Source organism: Mus pahari, chromosome 19 (assembly GCF_900095145.1).
Source record: "Mus pahari chromosome 19, PAHARI_EIJ_v1.1, whole genome shotgun sequence".
In the NCBI taxonomy this organism is placed as follows: Eukaryota; Metazoa; Chordata; class Mammalia; order Rodentia; family Muridae; genus Mus; species Mus pahari.
Window position 1 is genome coordinate 51,741,709 of NC_034608.1, and position 7,180 is coordinate 51,748,888.

At 43.2% G+C, this 7,180-nt stretch overlaps 1 long non-coding RNA gene across 1 annotated transcript in view; it reads right to left on the minus strand.

Moving 5' to 3' along the window:
• LOC110337122 overlaps positions 1-6,540 on the minus strand; it is a 47,236-nt gene extending 40,696 nt beyond the window's left edge. The window contains exon 1 of the long non-coding RNA XR_002381242.1: positions 6,389-6,540. This is a non-coding gene — a long non-coding RNA (uncharacterized LOC110337122). The remainder of the gene's footprint in view (positions 1-6,388) is intronic.
• Positions 6,541-7,180: the final 640 nt, after the last annotated feature.

Genomic DNA, 7,180 nt, shown 5'->3' on the forward strand with positions numbered 1-7,180 from the left:
AGGCAGAGGCAGGCGGATTTCTGAGTTCGAGGCCAGCCTGGTCTACAGAGTGAGTTCCAGGACAGCCAGGGCTACACAGAGAAACCCTGTCTCAAAGGGGGGAAAAAAAAAAGGACACATGCTCCATTATGTTCATCACAGCCTTATTTATAATAGCCAGAAGNTGGAAAGAACCCAGATGTCCCTCAACAGAGGAAAGAATACAGAAAATGTGGTACATTTACACAATGGAATACTACTCAGCTATTAAAAACAATGGATTTATGAAATTCATAGGCAAATGGATGGAACTAGAAAATATCCTGAGTGAGGTAACCCAATCACAAAAGAACACACATGGTATGTACATGCTCAGAATACCCAAGATACAATTCACAGACCACATGAAACCCAAGAAGAAGGAAGACTAAAGTGTGGATTCTTCAATCCTTCTTAGAAGGGAGAGCAAAATATTCATGGAAAGAGTTACAGAGACAAAGTATGGAGCCGAGACTGAAGGAAAAGCCATCCAGAGACTGCCCCACATGGGGACCCATCCCATATACAGTCACCAAACCCAGACACTATTGTGGATGCCAACAAGTGCTTGCTGACAGAAGCCTGTTATAGCTGTCTCCTGAGAGGATTTGCCAGTGCCTGACAAATACAGAGGTGGATGCTCACAACCAACCATTGGACTGAGCACAGGGTCCCCAGTGTAGTAGAGAAAGGACCCAAGGAGCTGTAGGGGTTTGCAACCCCATAGGAAGAACAACAATATGAACTAACCAGTACCTCCAGAGCTCCCCGGAACTAAACCACCAACCAAAGAGTACACATGGTGGGACTCATGGCTCCAGCAGCAAATGTGGCAGAGGATAGCCATGTCAGTCATCAATGGGAGGAGAGGCCCTTGGTCCTGTGAAGGCTCTATGCCCCAGTGTAGGTGAAGGCCAGGGGCCAGGAAGCAGGAGAGGGTGGGTTGGTGAGCAGGGGGAGGGAGGATGGGATAGGGGGTTTTCAGATGGGAAAACCAGGAAAGGGGATAACATTTGAAATGCAAATAAAGAAAATATCTAATAAAAACAAGCATAGCAATTATTTTTTTAAAAATCTCACAAAAACAAGTAAGAAAAAGTAATTACAAACTTCCAAATCTTATAAAGCAGAAGGTTTCCAATATCCAGAATACAGTTCAGCACAGCCAGGTAGGGAATAGGGAACTCATTCCCAAGAGAAAGGTAATTGATAGAAACTGATCCTGAGATGGCAGAAACATGTGAAGTATGAGCAATAGTTTTAAAGTAGCTGTTAGAACTATGTTCATTAATATATAAGAAATATAATCACAATGAATAAAAAAGATAGGGAACTTCAGGAAAAATACAGAGATTATAAAACACAAAAATTCTAGAATTGAGAATCTAGAATTGAGGTAAAACAGTAACTAGATAGATCCCTGTGGAAACATGAATGCAAATAATGGGGACTGAATATACAAAGAAGAACCCCGATTGATCAAAATTATGCAGTCTAAAGAGCAGAAAAAACAGAGGTACCCCGCCCTTAGCTCAGCAGGATGACTGTGGCTCCGCTCTCCAAGCAGAAGAATAAACGTGTAACATTTCCCCAAAACAAATTTGTTCCTAGTAAAACAAATGTCCCTGGGCTGAGACACCAAGCATAGCTGAGGGTAGTGGTATAATACTAAAAATGGAAAAATCAAGTAAAAACAATCACACTGAATGTGGGGATAATCCCAAGCTACTCCTCACTCTTAAAATATTACCAGCTGGATTTATAGCCTCTAAGGAAGAATTATGATGTTCGACGCTGGAACATTTTTCTCAAAACAAAACAAAACAACCTCATGACCTGATGGCCAGGGTTCTGTGCTCTAGCAAAGAACACACTCAGACCCTACCTAGAATATCCATCCACAAAGATGGGAGCAAGGAGGAGAGCTGGTACTTCTGTTATCCAACATGCAAACATTCACAAAATCCCCCGGCTTTTCAGCCCAAGTCTTACCCTCTGTTGAACCAAATCTCCACATCAAGGAGGTGAACAGCTGTCCAGTTGCCTTAGAAATGGGTCACTGGGAACTTCCACCTACAGTCTCTCTTGTGGTTTTAAGGTTAGAACATACACATGCATTTTCCTTGGAAAAGAAAAGAATATGCTCCAAGTTCTCAGAAAGGGATTAACAGGCAGATTCAAGAACATAAATTTGAGCTGAGTATACAGTTCGGTGACCTTGTGAGGCACGTGCAAGGTCCTGGGTTCAGTCCTCAAAATTTTAGGAGGGGAACCATATCGATGAGAAGAAAAGTAAAGAATCGACTCCAGAACTTAGAGAGTTGGTTCAGGAAGCCTGGCATCAGCTAGCTGTAGTTCTGAGAAAAGAAAGAAGAAAGGTAATGATGCGAGACGTGACGGGAAAATTACAGCACTAAAGCAACATGAGCCTCTAGACTGAAATGAACCACAAATCCTCACCACAAAGGATAAATCAGCTGACAAGATGGCTCTGTGGGTAAAGGTGCTTGTGGCCCAGCCTGACCACCTGAGTTCGATTCCTGGGGCCCAGATGATAGAAAAAGAGAACCGGTTCTCACAACCTGTCCACTGACCTCCATATGTGCACATAAACAAACAAATAAATAAATAAAGGAAATATTGCCTTAAAGGGATGAGCAACGAACCACACTAAAGCCTATTAAACTTTTTTTTTAATGGAGAAGATAAAAATAATTTCAAAGAACAGAAGTATCACACGCAAAAGAAAACCTAAATGCCTCAGAGGGCTCTGGCTCACACTGAACCAGAAGACATCGAATCAATGCCAGCTCCAGAGTTCTGAGGGAAACAGTAGTAAGACCTAAAATCATATTACCAAAGACATTTGGTATGAGAACAAAGACATTTTTGAATACTCAAAAACTCTAGAATTCTACCATGTGTACATTCTCTTGTTCCAAGAGAATATGACCCAGAAAAATCGTGAGTAAAATAAGATAAAGAGCCAGGCATGGTGGTGCATGCCTTTAATCCCAGCACTTGGGAGGCAGAGGCAGGCAGATTTCTGAGTTCGAGGTCAGCCTGGTCTACAGAGTGAGTTCCAGGACAGCAGAAACCCTGTCTCCAAAAACCAATAAATAAATAAATAAGATAAAGAGTCAAGATGATCAGGAGTTAGAGGCTAACCTCAGCTACAGCGCTAACCAGATGTCAGCCTAGGCTGCACTGTTGAGATCCTGTCTCAGACAAACATGCAAACAAAAAGATAAGGCTATAAAGCATAGAAGACGTATAAGGAAAACCCGAGTAGCCGCAGGTAGACTGGGGCAAGAGTGGACTGGAGAAGAGCTCAGGCACAGGCGTCCTTTAGAGCACAAAGACTGGCCAATTATCAAAACAGCTCGCCAGTTGATGGGTTACTACTAAGTGTGGTGACTGAGCCCTGGAAAGGCAAGCGTGTGTTCTCCCTCATGTGGAGTCTAGCCTTCAATGATGAGCTTTCCGTATGGAATTTGGAGTAGCTGTAGAGCCCAGGAAGCTAGAAAAAGCCTGTGAAAGGGAGAGGAGAAGACATATTAAGGAGATTGGAGAGGTTTCACAGGACATGAAGCTGGGGCAGGGATCCTGGGAGTTACAGGTTTAAGCAGGGATGGGGCAGGGAGGTAGGGGAACAAGAGGGGTTGGGTAGGTTAGCCAAAATATGAATAATGAAAAGCCCCCACGGGAGCGCACTACTTTCTAAGTAGCAAGTATAACATGAAGACAGGAGTTTGAACACGGGTATTCTGAATGGTCAGACCATGATTTCCCCAGAAGATGTGAGTGCCATTGTTGTCCAAGCACTTAAGATCATTCACTTCATTAAATCTCCTAACAGTTTTTGGAGATCTGATCTTCCTGTCTCCATCTCCCAAGTACCAGGATTACAGATATGTGCCAACACACCTGCTCAGCCTTCAGAATACTCTCTCTCTCTCTCTTTCTTTCTCTTGAGGATGTTTTCATTTCTTTTACTTGGGTATCGGTTTGTATGTCTGCACGTGGGTAGTGCACATGAGTGCAGGTGCCTTCAGAGGCCAGAGGCATGAGTTCCCCTGAACCTGGAGATACAGACACGTGGGAGTCACCTGACGTGGTGCTGGGAACGGAGCTCAGGTCCTCAGGAAGAATAGCAAGTGTCGTTAACCACTGGACCACCTGTCCAGCCCCCCTCATAACATTCTTAAAAGCCCACTGTGCAGAAGAAACTGAGGCAAAGTCAAGTCAAGTAAGTTGTTCAAAATCAAGATAACACTGAGCACATAAGCCAATATTTGAACTAAGGCAGAAAGTTCTGGAATCTGGGTGGTATACTACTAATTACTCCTTTAGGGAAAGTAATTCTTTCTTTTGTTTTTGATTGTGATTCCGTTGGTTTTCTTTAAGGTCTTGAGATACGGGTTCACTGTATCACTCAGGGTGACTTTGACTTTGCTTTATTGTCTAAGCTGCTTTGAACTCATGGAGAGTCTCTTGCCCAGTCACCCCAGTGCTGGGATTACCGGCAGACAATACCACCCAGTTCAGAAGAAGTTTCTTTTAATTCTCTTCTCTCCTTCTTCGGTTTTATGCTTTATGTATAGTCAGTAACTCTACAGCACAAAAGTCATATTTAAATAAATGATTATTTAATTTATTCAAAAATAATGTTTTATGTAGAAAATATTTAGGGCAGACTTTTTCTTATTATACATTGTTTAAGTTAGAAAAATGGATAAAATAATTATCCATTGTGTAAGACCGTATACAAAAATCCGAAAACCACAAAGAACAGTGTACTTACCTCCTCAGAAGCTAGACAGAGGGGTTTGAAGGCTACACACACACACACACACACACACACACACACACACACACACACACACGCTGTCAGCTTGGAGACATGCAAGTGTGAAGACTGTTAAATCTTGAAGCATCTTGATCAATGTAGGCACCTGATTCCTGTATACAGATGTGTACCATTTCTCCATCCATGTACAACAGACACATCAAGCTAACCACACAGCATGGTCAGGCAATACTAGGACCACGACTGTTGCATTCTTCATAGCCCTTGAGCCAGTTGGTCAAGCAATCCCAGAAAAACCAAGGGATAGTCCTAAAAACTGATATGTAACATACACCCCCCCCCCCCGATCAGTACACGCTGCACCCAACCGTCACAGACCACGATCATTTCTGGTTTGTATATTCGGTGATACTTTCTCTCGCTTTCCTTCTGCTGATGCTTCATAGTTGGTTCATATCCTTGAACTGTGGGAAGTGTTTCAAGTGGGTTATTTTTTCTGTATTTTCTACTCCAAAAATATTTAGGAAAAAGACCTTAATACTCCTTTATTGAACACAATGCTACATAAAACATCATCTGCTGTTTATTAATAAGCATGGGAGGCAGGGCATGTAGCATCCTTGAAGATGAGAGTGGCCAGTTGCTAACTTGCCCAAAATCACACAGTGGGATCCCACTCAGTGTGGTACAAATCCACTTATATTAACATACTTCTCCAGGATCCAAGATGTTCATGGTTTCTCATGTTCACAAGAATAAAGGTACATACTGCAGTCAGGTGATTCAGAACTATGGAATGTTTTTCCAAGGTCAGACGTCTTTTCTTGGCAGGAGGTCTAAGATCCCTGATGAGAAATGATCACCTCAAATTGTGGCTTGAGATGTCTCTTACCTTTCATTTTTAAAAAAAAAAAAAAAAAGTCACATATCCTAAATGTCCAAATGTAATAAAGGACATTATGAGCATTGTCTTGGGGGCTTAGGGAAAAGAGGGAGAGTGTGTGGTGTTTAAATCATTTAAATGGTCCCTTAAGTTTTCCTTAGTTTCAACATAATTCCTTTACAAGTTGATGGCACTTCCAGCCTTGAAGGCTTTTGAATATATTTGATGGCCTGCAGCTTCCCCTGCCTTTGTGAGAACATTACTTATCTTCCAGTGAGCCCTGACAGCATCGCACAGTCTACAACATCCTTGGGAGGAAATGGCTTCTGGCATAAAATACTGTGTTAAGCACTTAAGGCTGGCTTTGTTAATCTTTCATTCTTAAAAATTAGGACACCACAGCGGTACTATAGGAGAGCAGTTGTCTATAATTTGCCCGGCTAAATTTGGCTTTGTGGTTGTCCAATGTTCATGTGTATTGTTCGGAATAATAGTTAATAATAAGTTCCCAAGCAAGTCGGAAATGGAGCTACTATCATTTAAAAGCCGGAGCCAAAATGCAACCGCCTCTCCCGCAAGATAATGAGTTAATGAGGAAGACCGCTTTCAAACCAATAAACAACTCCATCATTCACCGTTAGCTTGGCGCCCACTACCTAGAACGTCAAGTTACTCACCCATCACAGTATGACCGCTAAGAATAGACCCATTACCACCTCTCCAGCAAGGGCTTGAGCTACACAGCTGGTACTTGTGTCTGAGCTCTTCAGAGAATGATGACGGCAATAGGCACAGGCTCTGACTTTAAAAGAGAGCTTCGGCTGAAAATGAGAGCGAGCAGACGTTGGTTTTAAGTCTCTGAAATTTGAGGTCACCTGGAATAGCTTCTTTGATGCAGTGCCCAGCAAAAGCACTCGCTGACCTCTGCAGCACAGGTTTTACACTGGATATTCTCCGTGCCACCAGGATCCCCCTCAAACGTTTCACCGGAGCCCATTTCCTCTGACCTCCTGTTGGTTTTGGCTAGCAGGAGTACTGGATATGAAGGTTGGTATGTACTCGGCCCAGGGAGTGGCACTATTAGAAGGGGTGACCCTGTTGGAGTAGGCGTGTCACTGTGAATGTGGACTTTAAGACCCTCCTCCTAGCTGCCTAAAAGCCAGTGTTCTGCTTCCATTTGGCCTATCCATTGCCCTGACGCGGCAGGCTCTATTTTCCCCTACCTACATCCTTGGCCACTGCTTTCAGCAGCTCTGTAGCCTTGTCTTCCCCACGGAGCTTCACACTGATGGATGACAGCGCTGGTCCTGATGGAGAGTTGTGGGCAGTCCCCTCTCCTGTTCTTCCTTTGCGAGCAGCTCCTTCACGGATCTGTTCTCCTTTACTGCCCTTGGTCATCACTTTCCTATAGACCTCTGACTGATGCTACATCCCTCCTTTCTTAGGACCAAGAACTTTAAATAATACAC